The sequence below is a fragment of the Pectinophora gossypiella genome, chromosome 14 (genome assembly GCF_024362695.1).
Source record: "Pectinophora gossypiella chromosome 14, ilPecGoss1.1, whole genome shotgun sequence".
NCBI lineage: Eukaryota > Metazoa > Arthropoda > Insecta > Lepidoptera > Gelechiidae > Pectinophora > Pectinophora gossypiella.
Genome location: NC_065417.1, coordinates 15,137,600 through 15,156,506, shown reverse-complemented (window position 1 = coordinate 15,156,506; position 18,907 = coordinate 15,137,600). Strand labels below are relative to the sequence as shown.

Here is an 18,907-nt window from a genome sequence, read left to right as displayed (position 1 = left end):
ATAGTGCGTAGAGATCGAAAGGACTTGATTCGTTTAAGAAATTTGGGTTTTTTGATGTCAAAATCTACTAGAATCATTGCGTGATCACTCAGAGACCTATTGTGTATAACTTTAATATCTCTACAAAGTGACGCACTGTCAGTAATTACTACATCAATAAGCGTTGCTGATTTATCAGTTATTCTAGTAGGTTCATTAACTAACTGTTCTAAACTATGCTGGTGGCAGAAAGTAAGTAGTTCTTTCGCTCGTGATGACTCTAGCTTGGTAAGATCCATATTAAGATCGCCTACAAAACAAGTATAGTTGCAGCGCGCCATAGAACTTATCGATTCGCTGAGGGAGTCCAAAGCGTCTCCTGTACTAACCCTTTCCGTTCTATGGGCGGTGCCAAATGCTAGAGTAGCTCCTGGCAGTTGAACTTGGAGCCAAAGCTGTTCAAGGTTGGAAGGTGGATGCTGTAAATGAAACTCTAAATGCTTTTGAAGAATGGTTCACATTAAATAACTTACAGATTAATGTATCTAAAACTAAGCTCCTACTCTTTAAAACGACATCTCGAAATAATGACATTTTAAGTGGCAATTTATGTAATTCAAGAATCACCTCGGCTGATGAAGTTAAATTTCTGGGAGTTCATATTGATACCTTGTTAAACTGGAAACTAGAAGTGTCAGCTGTTGTAAACTCAGTAAGCTCTGCTTGCTATGCACTTAGAACTCTGCGAGATGTTTTAACTACACCTCAATTGAAAACGGTATACCACGCGTTAGTGGAATCAAAATTTCGCTATAGTATTGCACTATGGGGAAATAGTTACGAATATAACATGAAACGAGCTTTTGCAGTACAAAAAAGAGCTATACGTACAATGGTGCGTATTCCTCCATGGGAGAGCTGTAAAGACCACTTCAGACGCCTAGGTATCCTAACTTTACCGAGTTTATACATATTGGTGGTAATGATGGGCTTTATTAAACGGCGACTTAATTTTGAATCTGACTCGGAGAAGCGAGACAGAGAAAATACGCGAAGGAAGGATCTAAAAAATGTTATACGACCAAAACTAGAAATATCAATGCACTGTGCTCGGTATCAAGCTGTGAGACTGTTTAACAGGATGCCCCTGGAATTGAAAAGTCTTTCGGATTCGCATATATTTGAACGGAAATTAAAAGCGCTTCTTTAACAAAAGTGTTGCTATCATGTTGATGAATTTTGAGTCTTGTTTTGAAATTTATTATTTATTCACACTTTAATAATTACATTTTGTTTATTTTGCACTGTTTTTATGTGGTCTTGTTAAGTGAAATTTATTGATGACATGTCTGTTTTTAAATCGTGTTTAATCTTGATTAATGATATTTTGAATTCTAATATTAATTTCACATTTATGTAATATTATTTGTACTTATTAACTGTATTTTAATTGATGTCTCGCATGTATATTAATCGATGTTTTTAATGTATTTTAGTTGACGGCTTGTTTAAAATTATGTTTAATTCTGAAGATATTATTTTTGTTTCAATATTGACTTTTTATAATTTGTAAGTATGTAAAATCTACTAGATGTGTTCGAACACAATATTGTTATTGTTTCCGAAATAAATGAAATGAAATGAAATGAAATTATTTGAAGCTATCGGTTTTTAATTTTTATAATCCCGGTTTTTGGCATTTCTATAAAACAAACACAACACAGCTTCACGCCTGTATCCCCAAGGAGGTAGGAAGACGTCTATAGTATACACTCACAGCTCGTCACCTATGTTTAATTCCCTTGTTATAGAAGGCGAGCCTATGGCCATTAACCGGGGACATATCCTGGAAACCACGTGATATCAATTACCTATGATGATGATTATAATTATTTTGTTTAGAGCCCAAGCTGGGATTCGAACCCGTGATACGAAAAAGTGCTATTAATATTAAGTAGTCTACTGGCGAATTTTTGGTAAATACTAGCGACCCGCCCGGGCTTCGCTCGGGTGTAATGCTGATACTAAATACACTACAGAAAAACTTATTTACGACATCACATCAAAAACCTCAAAAATAACAGTATTTCTCCACTATTTAATGGATGTTATTATACATATATACATTTCTCTTAATTCACACTATCTATTAAAAAAAAAAAATGCATCAAAATCCGTTGCGTAATTTTAAAGATTTAAGCGTACATAAGGATATACCGACAGAAAAAGCGACTTTGTTTTATACTATGTAGTGATGCGCCTGACTATCCGATCACTGACTTTAACTGTTATGACAGATGTTTTAACATCATCGCGATAGCAATCGTATAAATAATTTATCATCAGAACAAAAAGCCAAAAAGCACACGACCAAGTGGTGAGTGACTGAAATATAGTACAGGTGATGTATTAATAAGAACACGGCCATCTATACCGTCCGCGCGGACCACCCGCGCGGGTACATGCGCAAAACCCGCGATTTACTGCGCTTGCGCAGCTACCTAGACACTGATCTCTGTGCGCTGGAGTGGATAGCTCTGCCGGGTGATTCTTAAAGATTTTTTTTTTATTTCTCCGGCACGTACTTTTCAAACCTACATAGATTTATACAGAAACGGAGAGGTTATTTATTAATCTGCTTTTATGTAAGTATTTATTATTACAATTGAATATGAAATGATTAGTAAGTAAATAATATACCATCCCCCCAGCATTATCCCGTTTTTTTTTTCACAGGGTCCGCCTACCTAAAACCTACCCATTTTAGCTCGATTCGATTGCCAATGGGGACGTTGTCGAAATCACTTTGTAAGACTGTCTTTTATTTGGTAAGGACTTTCATCATTTCCCTAGCATTATCCCGTTTTTTTTTTCACAGGGTCCACCTACCTAACTGAAGATTTGACAATTCCGGTTTTTAACAGAAGCGACTGCCTGTCTGAACTTCCAACCCGCGAAGGGAAAACCAGCCTAATACAGGTTAGGTCACATACCTCCGAAAATGCATTTCTCGAGAATGTGGGCTTCCTCACGATGTTTTCCTTCACCGCTGAGCACTAGTATTTAGTAGGTAAATATTATATTAATTGTTCCCGTTTAATATGTTGTCAAATGTAATAAATGCAGAAGAAATTTCCATCCAAAGTAATCAGATAGGCGTAGGGAATGCGAAGCGCGGACTTAGGAAAAAAGATTTATGATAGTCGGGTGTAAGTGGTAGGGCTAAAAGAAGAAGGCCTAGGCGAACATATCCAGAATGTTCCAGAATGTTCCAGAATGTTCCAGAATGTTCCAGAATGTTCCAGAATGTTCCAGAATGTTCCAGAATGTTCCAGAATGTTCCAGAATGTTCCAGATCCAGAATGATTTAAAGACAAGCCAGGTCAAGAGTACTAAACTGGGGAGCATGTATTAAGTCTTTGATCTTCTTCTTCTGTAGTAACCCTGGTGTCAGGGTTAGGCCAAAGGCCCCTGACATGGCTCATGTAACGACTACTTACTTACATCAGTATGTAGTAACCGGGACCAACGGCTTAACGTGCCTTCCGAAGCACGGATCATCTTTACTTTCGGACAATCAGGTGATCAGCCTGTGAAGTCCTAAACAAACTAGGGACCACAAAGTAATTTTTGTAATATGTCTCCACTGGGAATCGAACCCAGGACCTCCGGATCGTGAGCCCGACGCTCAACCACTAGACCACGGAGGTCGACAAGTCTTTGATGAGAGTGGAAGAAGCGAAAGTAGTGTGTCAGGATCGTAGTAAATGAAATTCTGTGGTCTCTGCCTACCCCAACCTACCACCTCCCGTGATTATGTTTTTATTTATGTAATAAGAAGAGCTCCTTTATTTGTCACTAGTCCAGAGCATTGTAGAGGTCAGTGTGGCTAGATAACACGCGCAGGCGCAGTGCTATGCGCACACGCAAGTCGCGTGAACTTTGCCGTGGCGCCCAGGACATAGTTTAGGCCTCGACTCCTGGGAAAGATTTTTATCTTCAAGGTGCATTTCTTCCGAGGATGTCGCAGACTCCGTGATAGCCGTGTTCGGAGAACGCGTAACTTACATCGCAGTGTTCCTGGTTCGAATCCCGGCTGTGGCTTTAAACCACTGAATTCGACTTTGACAATACAATACAATACAAATACACTTTATTTGCACCAAAATAAAAAGAAATAATTACAAAAAGTCTCTTAATTAAGTACATGGCAAATGGCGGCCTTATCGCTTAAAGCAATTTCTTCCAGACAACCATAAGGTGAGGAAAAATGTAAAAAAAATTGAAAGATTGCGGGTACAGACTATAAGTACAACTTATTACCAATAAAGTACAATTTTACCAATAGAATACATGCAAATAAATATATAACATACTTACAAATATAATATATACCTAATCTATATACATAACCATAACCTACTTATATAAATAGTACACACAAAATAATAATTTATGAGTAACCACACTGACGTTCATAATAATAACGAAGAAGATTTTGAAAAATATGCAAGGATTTGGCTTGTCTAATAGAGGGTGGCAGAGAATTCCACAGTCTCACAGCGTACACGGAAAAAGATTTGGTGTAAAAATTCGTAGTGTGAACCGGACAATCGAGAATCATCTGCGCGTTGGACCTGGGTTGGCTTTGACTTTGAATTCATGTTTGGATCATATTAGATAAATTGATATCACGTAGTTTCTAAGATTTGTGCCTGGTTAATGGCAATGGCCGACATAGCTCGGAGAATTGCTAAGCTGAAGTGGCAGTTGCAGAACACATAGCGAAGAGAACCGATGGCCGCTGGGGCGGAAAGGTCTCGAATGGCGACCACGTGTCGGACGACGCTCAGTGGATAGGCCCGCTACAAGGTGGACCGACGATCTGGTGAAGGTCGCGGGAAGCCGCTAGATGCGGGCAGCGCAGGACCGATCGGGAGGCCTATGCCCAGCAGTGGGCATCGTACGGCTGATAATGATGATGAATGGCAATGGACTCGCTCCCTATTACATGAGACTTAAACATAGCTGGCGAGGAGTGGGTGTACGGTCACGAGCATTAATATGTATACACTTTGGTACCATGTCACATTAACTTTTTTGACAAATTGAACTGTAAGTCTCACTAAATGTCAAATACGTTAGTGCGACAGAGTCCTTAAGTGGGTACATTATATTGCTCAAGACTGTACTGTACATCTGTCTAACCCTTGGGTGATGATACATAAGTGATGTTATGTTATGCCGTAGACTATGGGATCGCGTTTTAGCTTATAAAGCCTAACCATTTTAATTCGATTTCATTCCCCGTGTAAGACTGTCCTTTATTTGGTAAGGACTTTCAACATCTCCCTAGCATTATCCTGTTTTGCACAGAGTCCGCTAGTCTGACCTGAAGATTTAACAGGTCCGGTTTTTTACAGAAGGGACTGCCTGTCTGACCTTCCAACCCGCGATGGGAGAAGCAGCCCAATACAGGGTAGGTCACTACAGGTTCTCGGGAATGTGGGTGTTTCTTCACGATGTGTTCCTTCATCGCCACTTGTTTGGTAAGCACTTTACAGGCTTGAATTACTTGATTGTCTGACTTACTCGTAACAAAAATAAACAGTTTTAAGTAGCCACTAACCTTTATTTTTCTAAAACAAATATACTTTTATGCTAAATAGATATTTATGCGCCTGAGAACATAAAAAAGAACCATGTAAAAAATAAGAGCACGAGACAGTCATAAATTAAAAATTCCACCATCAAAGTCTAAATGTCGCTTCGAATCGCCGCATTGGCAGTAAAATTTGATTCATTTCCAACCAAACCGTAAATTAGCCGGACGTTTTTAAAACGCAGCTATTTTAAACTATTACACGAGCGTAAACTTAAAAGATTTTGGAAAATAATCGGTCGTAAAACCGTTGAAATGTTGGATAAGGTGACAAATGTGCGGTGACCACACGATCAAGAAAAATAAGTACATACCTACTTCTTCTTCTTCTATCGTGTGGGTTATGAGGTGAATTTTCAACCCCATCTACCCTGGTGTGATGGTTATTATTAAGCCGCCATAGGCCCTTGACATGGCTCATGTAACGACTACGTACCTACATCGGTAAGCAGTAACCGGGACCAACGGCTTAACCTGCCTTTCGAAGCACGGATCATCGTACTTTCTTTTTTTATTTACAATAAGTCACTTAAAAAAAACAGTTCCTAGAATAACCTAAACCTATGGTCACCCACCAGTCAAACCCTGGCTCAATCAATAAACAGTCGTACTGTCGCCTGATTCATGGTGGCTCTATATCAATTGATTTAATTTCATCTGCGCACGAGCATAAAACCCGTGTGGTCTGTGATCCTCATTACGTTTATGGCTACCCTACTTTAGTTTGGAAATATCGACGATTGGTATTGTTTTCCAATTTAAGAATAAGAATAAAATAAATTTATTGACAGTAACAATTTACATTTGCTATAAGAACTAGGTAATTATGAATATTACGAATACGGGCAAAAGGAAATGGCTCAGCTTGTGCTGTGATGGAGCCATGCTATGGCGCCATCCAGCGCTGGTTTTCAGTCATTTCCTCTTCCTGGGATATTGTGTGGAAGTAATTGTCAGCTTAAAACTTAACCTAACCAGTATTGGGGTGGTTTTAAACTAACCTAACCTAACCTACACTGGGCGGGTTGGAAGGTCAGACGGGCAGTCGCTTCTGTAAAAAACCGGACCTATTAAATCTTCAGCTTAGGTAAGCGGACCCTGTGAAAAACGGGATAACGCTATTGAGATAGATACTTATTCATTTTCCGATTTACTGCTATAATATTAATATGGTTATTGAAAAGAATAGAATATAAATTGTTTATTATAAAATGACGCTACACACAAAGACAAGACAATAACATCACTTAAAAAAAATCACAAAATAATTACAAAGAACATAGGAGGATGTCCATTAGAATGATCATAAGGTGGTGATGGACGTCCTGGGATAAAAGGGTCTCACTCAGCACATAGTACAATGGTATGATATAGTATGGGTAAAGATACATAGTGCATTGGTTTGTTCTTCTTCTATCGTGTGGGTTGTGAGGTGAATTACCAACCTCATTAACCCTGGTGGCAGGGTTATTATTGAGCCACCTAAAGCCCCCGACATGACTCATGTAACGACTACGTACTTACATCGGTAAGTAGTAACCTGGACCAACGGCTTAACGTGCCTTCCGAAGTACGGATCATCTTACTTTTTCGACAATCAGGTGATCAGCCTGTAATGTCCTAACCAAATTAGGGACTACAAGATGATTTTTGTGATATGTCCCCACCGGGATTCGAACCCGGGACCTCCGGATCGTGAGCCCAACGCTCAACCACTGGACCACGGAGGCCGTTATTGGTTTGTTTATAAGGGAAGTTAAAATGTGCTTCCTAACTCAATAAGACGGATGGCTGGTGAAAAAGAAAATATACTCACCTCTTTTGATTTGAAGAAAGCCATTTTCGTTGTGGCCCCGGTTCATATCTGCGAATAAATAAAGTATATTTTAAAAAAATCATTCTTTCTCATTAAACATAGAATTAACATAACTTAAAAAAGAAAATCTTACAACTAGTACTATATCAGTGTAGTATTACTGTCGAGATAGAATGCCATCATATTCGCATCGTTTCTTAGTATAGTCATGTCGAAAAAACGTTTTGTCGGAGTAGAGTAGTATCAAAGTTAGGAAATGTAATTATGTATTGTCGGAATAAAGAAGTGTCGGATTTTCATATTCCCGAAGTTAAATCATGTCGGATAAGAGTTTGTCGGCCTTCAGTTTTTAACCCCAATATTTACTCGTCGGCCACGCTGGCGGGGTCGGTAACAGCAGAGAAGTGCACATCATCATCATCGGCCCATTAACGTCCCCACTGCTAGGGCACGGACCTTCCCTATGGATGGATAGGGAGATCGGGCCTTAAACCATCACGCGGGCCCAGTGCGGATTGATGGTTATTAACGACTGCTAATGCAGCCGGGACCAACGGCTTAACGTGCCTTCCGAAGCACGGAGGAGCTCGAGATGAAAACTTTTTTTTTGTGGTCACCCATCCTATGACCGGCCTTTGCGAAAGTTGCTTTACTTCAACAATCGCAGACCGAGCGCGTTAACCGCTGCGCCACCGAGCTCCTCATTGGAAGTGCACATACAGCTCTATAAACCTAATATCGTCGGCAAATTAATTAATGACTTCGACAAATCGAATCGTAATAGCTTTCTAGTCACGAACTATTACTAAACGACCATCAAATCTTCCTACGATATGTAAGACAATGGCTAATGCATGTGAACATATGTTGCGTTCGAATACAATTGAGAATCGGCCCCGGGGGCGTATTTAGAAATGCTAGTACAATACGTCCCCGCCGGCTGAGATGAACTGATGTAGGATTTCTATGCGAAAAACGCGCGTAATTCCTACTCCAATACGTCCCAGACGGTGAAAAAATGAAGTAACATTTCTAGGTTAATAATATGCTTTAAAATGTGCTAGAATGTTTCTACTTTTCAACGTCGCGAAACATATTGGTATACTATTCAAAGATTGAAAGCGCAAAATAGAGGTTATCCTAATTCTGTTTGTCATCGTGATACTGATACTAAAGTAAGGTTATGAACAAATACTATGCTTGGTTGACAGATAGAACATGTAGCTATCAGACACTACTGAACTAACCCTCAGCCGGCGCGGGGACGTATTGCTGTTGTGTTTTTTTTTTAAAGTCTAGCGCCTTGCGCCAATACAGGTTGTGAGAAACTGCAGTAATTTTATGCGGATGAAACGTTAGTTATTTAAGAAATGACGACTCAAAGTGTAACTATGTTACATATTGAATAAAGATAATTTTAAATTTCAATTGAACTAGTAATTCTAAATACGCGACCGGGTCTATGATTCTTTGAAACCTTAGTGATTAATATTTGATACCCTTCTATTTTAGTTTCTAGCGTTATATCATCATGTACTTTGCATAATTCTATTGTTGCTGTTCAGAGGTTTTGGAACACGTAGTCTAGATTTTTTTCTTTTAAATATAAGTCAGAAGTGCGTTGCCGGCCTTACAGATGGAAATTCTTGAAGGTTTGAAGGTCATACCCGTTTGGGGTAGGCCAATACATCCAAGGAATTCTACTTATTACGATCCTGACGCACCATCTTCGCTTCTTCCACCCTCAATTCTCAATTATTTATTGCATTCCATGTAGTACAATAGAGTGTTACATAGGCATAGGAACTATAACATGGATCCTGTAGGGCACAGCAACGTTGAAGGGAAGAGAGGAAGTGTGTATTAAAATTAAAACTTATCATTTAAAAATTCGTCTACTGTATAATAGCTCTTTATAATTAGCATAGTTTTTAGATTTTTTTATAAATAAATTAGTTTTAGTTTCATCGTAGTACTTTGGGAGCTTATTATATATTTTAATGGACATTGCTAATGGGCTTGTGGCGTCATCAAATACTTCATGCATGCTCGCCGGTTTAGAGTACTCTTTACCTGGCTTGTCTTTAAACCTCATGGATCTGATCGCGGTATGTTCGCCTAGGCCTCCCTCTTCCAGTCCTACTTACACCCGTATCATAAATCTTCTTCCTAAGTCTGCGCTTCGCTTTCCCCACCCATTTAATTTCTTCTGCATTCATAATTATTCACAACATATCCTCCTAAGACCTAATGTTCTTTATAAATCCAAACCGCATTGTTTAACTATTGTGTCTGGAAATTTCGGTCTTAAGAGGATATTCATCACTAATTTAAGAGCCATGCTCTTGTGGGTGTAGCATTCGCCATGCTATTTTTTTTAGGGAAAAATAGGGCAGTTTGATGGCGCCCAGAGTAGTCTATTACAAAGCCATACTAGGACTCCTGTCCTCCGCTTCTGAATAGTACTGACAGTCAACAACACAACAACAACATATTAAATGTTAATAATTTCAACTGGGCTACCATGGCTCAAAATAAATAAGTAAAAATAAAACAAAAGAATTGAATATATATATATTATATAGATATTAAAAATCAACACAGAACTTCTAAATCATAATTTTAAGTCGTGGAAATATGTGAATCAAATAAGTGAATCTATAAAAAGGTGATGTGTCATCCGTGTAATCCAAAGTTAACAGTTTTTGCTACCAGCCCGGAAGCTGCCACAATAGTGTGATAGTGAGGTGCTATAACTGTGAGTATTTGTATATGAAAACGAAATAATACTTACTAAAAAAAAAACAAAAAGAAATTACTCAAAAATCTACCTAGTAGCAAAACTCTTTCAAAGGGATTTTAAACACTACACACATGTTAAAAGTAAAGTCAAATGGATTATAAAAATAATATGTACGAACTCCTGGGATAGACGTGGGAGGTAGCGAGAAAACAAACATTCAACTATCCTCATCATCATCACTAATATAAGAGCCACGCTCTTGTCGGTGTAGCATTCTCCATGCTGCTTTTTAGGGACAAATAGGGCAGTGGTTTCCCTCTTGCCTTCTATCCTTCTGTATCTTGTTGAGTCGGGTTTGGACGGGAAGCGGATGCGGCCGGTGCCGGGCCTGGTCGATGCTCTGACGTCTTTCGGGGCGTTAGGGCGGAATCCGGACCCGCGTTCCGGCCTTCCGCGGATCTTCCTAGCCGTAAGGCCGTGTCGGTTCCCTATATTATTCTAAAATGTTTTAACAGCACATAATATAATATTCGAATTAGAGAAAATGAATAAAACCTTCACCGACGCCTACCACGACACTCTCCATTCCTCTTCCGTCCCTTTCATTCTCATATCTCTCGCTTATTTATTTATTACTTATTTATTTATAAACAAATTTACATCAGTACATAATACACTTTAATACTATCGCCAAAGTACAACCGTAAACCGTAGTTTGTTGGCGTCACCCAAATACGTCTTCAGTCATATCTTTTCTCTCACACACACATATCTAGCGTATCTGTCTCACATACCCGTCTCTCTCTTACTCGTTAATCTTATATTATCTTACTCTTTTACCTACACTTTCGTACAACCCACAGTAGATGTTTTGTGATGAATTGTGAGTGTAGTTGTTCACTATCTTTGACTTAAAGTATTAATCAATAAATAATAAGAAACATCGATTTATGGCGAACTTCATACAAAATGCATAAACGAATAAGATTTTAAGTAAATAATGATTGATGAAGAATGATTTACGGGTTCTAGGTCGATGATGAACTTTTCATCATCGACCTAGAACCCGTAATAGCGCTGTTCAGAGAACGCATGACTTACATCGTAAGTTCACAGCTTCGAATCCCGGGTCGGACTCAAAACCACTGAATTCTAGAAGATAATTGATATGACGTGGATTCCAAGTTTTGTGCTCGATTATATCTTCTATATTGGTATGTATAAATAAATCATGTAGATAAAGTCGTTATGAAAGGCAGTCTTCGTAAGTAGCAACCAGTTATATTCGAAACGAGTATCCGAATCAGAAACATCCCATCACTATTCGCCCCCAGTTATTTACAATAGTATTACACGATGATCGATCTCAGCCGATCGTTAACGCACCGTTTAACTATGATCGATAACTTGCTACCATTTTTATTGCTCTCAATATATCAATTATTGTAGATCTAACGTCGTCGAGATAAAGTTCAGTTTGTAACGAGAAGATCTGTGAATAATTCGCTGTTGGTGACAAATAGTGACAGATTTTGACGGATCGGTGCATTCTGATTTTAAATGCGTGATAAATGTGTAAATCATGATAAAATTGTAGCCAGTGGCTTTGTCATGTGATTTGATAAAATAGATTGGCTTAAATCTATAATAAAATTATAAAGATGAAAGTAAGTTTCAGTCTATCAGTCTGGTAGGATCCGCTGCTAAACCACTGGACTGATATCGATGAACGTGTTTATCGATGCTATTATTTCTCTGATCAAAAAATCGAAACGCTTCCGAATTTACCTTCTACAAAACTCGATTTTAAATAAAAAGGAGATCATCGGCTTTTCATACTTCGCCCGGCTCAAATGTGAAAGTGCCGGCCAGAGAAAAAAAATCGAAAGAGATTTATTGCAATTGTATCACGTTTGAATATGGAACACTAATATTGAGAATTGGGTAGTTTCCTTGGTCAAAGATAATGTTCGAATTAAATTAAATTAAATTAAAAAATTAAAAAAGAAATAAAAAACTAAAAAAATATGAAATTCTGATTATCAAATAAAGACAGATCTAATGGTGACAGAACAGTTTTTTTTGTTTTTTCTATTTACTTAACTTACTTTTGAATCTTATTGAAAAAAATGTACCAATAAAATATGCGTCATTTTGTCACTTTTTCTGTGACGTCACAAGTTGCTTTTTCATACAAATTCCATTGTAATTTGGTGTTTTGATGTTTAGTAAAAAGTAGATTTGACTACTTGGAAACTACTCTATTAAAAACTTCATAATACCCACTGTAAAATTGACGTCTATTCTTAAATCGTAATAACTAATACTCATTTTTTTACAGATAATCCTTTCGTAGTATAAGTGTACATAATAATTAGGTATTACCAATTTATTGTTTTTCTTGACCTAGGGCATCGTATTTGTATAATGTAATTATTCATAATTCTGTTCACAAATTACGCCACTTGCAAATACATAAATAATTATTATAAGTAGTTCTTGTTGTTTCATTATGTAAAATACAAATTAAGATTCGCTTTTGCTAATGATTTTTATATTTTAACAATGGAACTATGAGAAAATTAATGTTTTTGGGATTTAAACCCATGACCTTAGTTACTGTGAGGTGTCAAAAATGTCGGCTCAACTAAGTGGGACATCCTGAAATTATGATTTACAAACCCATGTCACAGGCAACACTGACAGTATGGAAAATTAAAAATAAATTAATTTTAATTTGGTTCTGTATATAATAGGTTATTTGGAGTCTTATTCAACTTTTTACGAAACATTTTCAATGTAAATTTTCTACCAAAATAGCATGGGACTACTGTTCTACTGACGTCATCAATGCGCTGTCGACTATTCGAGATTTAATTCGTAATTAAAATTTTAAAATAAATCAAAAAGAAAATGACATTCATTTTTCACCATCTTGGACTGGTTTCTTTTTCAAGATTAGAATTGTATAATTCATCTTTTAGTAATTTAATTATTTACTATTGTTTTAATATTATGGAAAAATAATGTGGCCAATCGGAGGGTACCTACACAGAGATTACACTCTGCTTCTCCAAGAAAAAGCTACACCGAACTCAATAAATCAATACTTGAAAAGTGCTATAAATTTATTAAAATATAGTACATATTATATACAAAAACTCAAGCTTATTTCTGTACCGTCGGTGAAAAGTAATACAACTCGAGTTGTATCACTTTTGAGTTATTAGCACACACTTCATGTTCAAAAAATTCTCTTTCTTTCTGTCTAATTCTCGTAACTGTAGCTATTATAAATACGGAGATAATTTTTGTGTTCAGTGATATAAGTACTGTTTGTGAAGGATTCATGCTGATATAACACGTGTAACATAATTCATCTTAACTTGCATCAAAGTGAAATGAAGATTTTCATTAAATATTTTGGTGTAAGTAAATGCAACTCAACATATATTAAAATACACGCAATCCTTGAATTCTCACGATCCGTGTTTAATGATATAATTTTAGTTGTAACATCAAACACCAAATAATTTTTTTCGTGAAAAGTAATATAAATAAATATATATCAAAATATTTCAGAAAATACGATCTTGGATATCAATAACGTGTCGTGTATAAAGATACATACAAGTTCGATTCCATGCGCCACCAGTGTGTATCCTAGGGTGACCTCCGCATAAACCTGTCTATGGGAAGACATTTTGTCTAGAGCCACAGCAAACCATATCTGATCCGCATTGCGAATGGGTATAGGTTAAGTTAGTACTTCAGACCAAACCGTGTTTTTTCTCTTTCTGCTATAGCCACCTTGTAGTACTTAATTACAGTACCTCAATAAGTTGTGGGTCCTGATCATGGCGTCGTTATCACCATGGCAGGGTTAGTCAAGAGGTATTTGAGATTTGTCATAACTGTCGTTAGTCTTCTTCCCTTAGCTCGAAGCATAGCTGTTTTACATAGTTTTCTTGATTACATGCAGGTTAAGCGGTGGCAGATTGAACGCTGCCTTCATTGCTAAGGAGGTTGTAGACGTGAAATAATGGCTCCAAATATTATCGAGCTCCAATTAATATGCAAACCATTCAATACACGTTGGTTAGATCTTTGATGCAAGCGCCGGTAGTGGTATTTTTGAACCTACACAGACGTAGATGATCGTACGTACTTTTGGGTTTAAGGTCCTACTGGGATCCAGCTCGGCATCGGCAGCATCGGGATCTGCCACATCTTCTCAAGATAAGATTACCAGTTTCTCAAATACGTTGAATGGTGTAAATTTGTCGAGTTTCCTCATTTTTATAAAGGGAATAACTAGTCTGAACTCTTGAGCACCACCGGTAATATTTTTGTTCTGTATTTTGATTACATAAGAGATAATTACGCTCAGGACAGTGGAAAATAGAAAGAGGAAGGGGAAGCCTTTGCCTAGCAGTGGGATCTTGTAGGATAGATTAGATTAGAATAAATAATTGGCAACACCACGGGCACAACCCCTTAATTAAACCAGGTCACAAAGTTTGTAAAATCCCAGGAGGTATTTGAGCTTCTGAAAGGAGTTAGTTGGCTTACATAGTCAATAAAAGCACGCATAATGGACCACTTGCGTTTATGCGGAAAACTGAGCCCATTAAAATAACATTACATATGGGACATTCGAGTATTCATTGAGTCAAGTCAGGGGCCTATGGCGGCTCAGTCATAACCCTGACACCAGGGTTGATGGGGTTGGTAATTTACTTCACAATCCACACGATAGAAGAAGAAGAAGAAGATGGGACATTTGCCCATACATGTTGTGCCGACCCCATCTAGAGTGAGATAAGGGCAGGAGGATGATGATGATATAGTGGGAAGTTTGCTCACTTCACAATAGTGGTCCATACGCGAGGATACGCGGAAAGTCCCCCACGTGTGCTTAGGTGTAGAGTTTTGCGGAAACGAACTCATTTAGCTTAATCATAACAGACCATGGTAAAGGTGACAAGACCTACCCTGAGGATAGCCCTGTGTAACGTATAGGTTTGCAAGTGAACCAATGATCTTCATTTTCACTACCTATTATTATCGTCAACATTGATTCGACTCCGTTTATAGTTCTGTCAATGTTGCGGGCTACCATTAGACCGGGAATTTTGATAATTCGAAATATCGAATTTTACTTTACTTTAGGGGAATGAGTTGTGATCTTTTAAATAGTTTCAGCAGGAAAGAAGTAACACTTACCGGTTTATGTGATTTTGGTCTAAAAGTACGTAGGTACATCACCTTTATCTCCAGGCCATACTGCCAGGCTAGCCCTAAACATTCCTAATGACCAGTCTTAATATGATTCCTCTTACCTTCATTTGTTAGGGGTAGAAATATTATCATAATTGAGTTTGTAAGATTTTGACTGCAAAAATGAACCAAAAGTGGTTTTGAAGCGGGCAGCAGTGGTGGTTTTGACCGGTTATTTATGAGTTTTGAGAGTAAAATCATAACAAAAATATCTTATTATCGCCACCTTACACTATAAATACGTGTACCATCTTTATATGTATTTATTACTTGATTTTCGTAAAAACATGTATCATTTTACACAATAAAACCGAAAAAATAAGTCATGTTAAATCACTTGACACAAATTCGTTATAGTTTATCGTTTGTGTCAATTGATATAAGTTACGTTTCTTTACTTTTTAAAGAAAATAAATAGAATTTTGCCTTTCTACAACTTTATGAAATAAACTTTCTTCCAAGACATTTTGTTTTTTGTAGAATAAGACTGTAAAATTGTTAACTGAAATATGATATATCAACGATGACTTTTGTATAGTTATGTGTGTAAAAGGGTATAAGTAGACTTGTATCAATTTACACAGTATAAAAGTTGGTGTCAACTGATACATGTAATTTATTTTGATCCTCTACCATTTCTGTTTAGGTTCTAAATATAACTAAATATTAGAAAAGAAACCTTCCATCATCACCTATCGACACATCTAACTTCTATTCCATTACTCCTTATAAGTCGCGAGCTAGAATGTTTTTAACTTTAAACTCGATTTTCTCAAAACTTGAATTTTGGACTTGTATTACTTTTCACCGACGGTACAGATTTCCCACCGGCCTAAGCGTAGACTATGAAATTCCATTTGCTTAGATCTTGACACACTTCTCTTGCTTCCTCCACATTCATCAATCGTTTCATACACGCCCGGCGTGCGGAGTAGATCATGCTAAACCTTTTAAAATAAATAAAAGATTTAGATATTTTTATATTTTATTTTTAAATATAGTATGATAATATAATATATATTTGCTAATAATTAAGTATGTTGTCCTCTCTACCAGTTGCAGTGCCCTTACCGGGTCCATGTTGATACTATAATACTAAGTAATAAGTACTTCTGCATTTTCATAACACCACATTTTGTACGAACACATGGTCGCAATAATACATTTCTATTTCAATTTAAACAAGTTCCTTATTCCAATCCGGTCAGAAATTGCTCGAAGTATGCTCCACACCACCTCCAAGCCGCTCCATTGGTCAAGGGGAGGGTTATGCCCAGAAGTGTGACGATTATAGGCTATTTATCTGTATTTTGTGTTAACTACAAGGAACACTAAATCCAAATTATTCAAATTAACGCAAATGCATTCACCTCAGGGCGCCATGGGCGCGCGTCAAAATAAAAAAAAGAACGCGTTTGTTTGTGTGAAATTTTAAGTCAAATTCTCAAATGCTTTTATGAATATTCAATACATAGTTGTGTACCTGTGTTTGCTTGAGGTAAATATGCTAGGCTGTATGAGTGTTTTTGACAAGATGAGGTGAGAGGCCAGACCGCGCGTTTCGGAAAGTCTGTGAAGTTTTTGGAAGTCAACTAAGGTTGTCATCTTCTTGGAATATTCTTTCGATCAAGTACTTAATGCCATCTTCCCTCGCGCCTAAACCAATGATTCGTTTTTGAACTAATCTTTGAAGAATAAATGATTATCACGTGCTCAGCGGTGAAGGAAATCCACATTCCCGAGAAATGCGTTTCAGAAGTATGTGATCTAACCTGTATTGGGCTGGTTTTCCCTTCGGGTTGGAAGGTCAAACAGGCAGTCGCTTCAGTGAAAAAATCTGACCTGTCAAATCTTCAGGTTAGGTAAGCGGACTTTGTGAAAAAACGGGATAATGCTAGGGAGATGATGAGCATCAAAAGCCACTACAAGTTGTCCTCTGCCCACCTCATTTAGGGAATTATTTGAATGGGAATTTTAATTCGCCGCTTATTTCTCAGTTCTACTCATCATCTATCGATGATGTAACATAACGTCTGTATCCACGAAGGGGTAGGCAGGAATATATAATACACTTCTCATCAAAAAAATCGAAACACTTCCGTTTTCATTGTTTCTGTCCGAATTTAACACAAAAAAGAATTCATACGATGAAAAAAAATACATAAATGTATAGCTGGCAGTTTGGCCATTACAGTAATAAGCGAAAATTCTAAATTCAAAATTAGAATTTCATTTGTTTATCTTATAAACGAAATGAATCACTGTTTTGAGACAAATGTGTTTTTAGGGTTGGAGTACATTTAGCGTTTAAAAACTAAAAATTGGCGCCTATCCTTAAACTTTTTGTTTTTTATTTCAATACTGTGACTTTGGGACGTCTGAAAAAAGGTTTTTTTTCTAAAACGTATGGATACTTCGCCCACAGAAGCCGCCCAAGTTGTGGCATTGCTGGATTCTGGCCTTAGTCAGCGTGTTGTGGCTGCAAGACTGCATCTAAGCCTGTCATCTGTTCATAGAGTCTATAAACATTATCGGGAGACTGGTTTGTTCACGCGCCGTTCAGGATCTGGCAGGAATCGGGTCACTTCTGAGCGAGATGATCGATTTATTGTAACAACTTCTTTAAGAAATCGACGCCTTAACGCTTTTCAACTGCAGCAGCGGCTTCGTGTTGTACGAAGGGTGGCTGTAAGTGACTCTACAATTAGAAGAAGGTTGAAGGATCGTGGACTGGTACCGCATAAGCCAGCAAATGGGCCGAAATTAACTGCAGACCATCGAAGAGCGCGCCTTAACTTTGCACGTGAGCACCTAAATTGGTCATACCTACAGTGGAGCAAAGTTCTCTTTTCTGATGAGTGTAAAATTATGCTGTATGGTAACGACGGAAGGAACAAGGTCTACAGAAGAGACGGAGAACGCTATGCACAATGCTGCATTGAAGAAAAGGTCAGCTATGGTGGCGGTTCGTGGACAGTTTGGGGAGGAATCAGCGCCGACGGTAAGACAGAGCTTGCTTTCGTGTCTGGGCCACGTCTGCCTGCACTAAACTGTCATCGGTACGTCGAAGAGTGTCTCGAGCCTCATGTGATGCCCTATGCACATTTTATTGGCAGCGGCTTCATATTCATGCACGACAATGCTAGGGCTCACACCGCGGGCGTCGTACGAGATTATCTTAACGAAGTCGATATCTCTATTATGGAATGGCCAGCAAGAAGCCCGGACATGAATCCCATTGAACATCTGTGGGATGAATTAAAGAGACGAATTCGAGCAAGAGATCCTGCCCCAGAAACACTTAGCCAGCTGCAAGATGCAATCCAAGAGGAATGGGACAATATACCACAGCATGTGATCGTGACTCTCATCCGATCGATGAAGAACCGTATGGAAGCAGTAATTAGAGCTCGGGGAGGGAATACAA

General features: G+C 37.9%; 1 protein-coding gene across 2 annotated transcripts in view; it reads right to left on the bottom strand.

Moving 5' to 3' along the window:
* Positions 1-18,907, bottom strand: part of LOC126372779 (knirps-related protein-like) — a 707,336-nt gene that overhangs the window by 169,174 nt on the left and 519,255 nt on the right. For both annotated transcript variants that reach the window (XM_050018664.1, XM_050018665.1), the window contains one exon: positions 7,458-7,505. The gene's annotated coding sequence lies outside the window, so the exon portion shown is untranslated. The remainder of the gene's footprint in view (positions 1-7,457; positions 7,506-18,907) is intronic.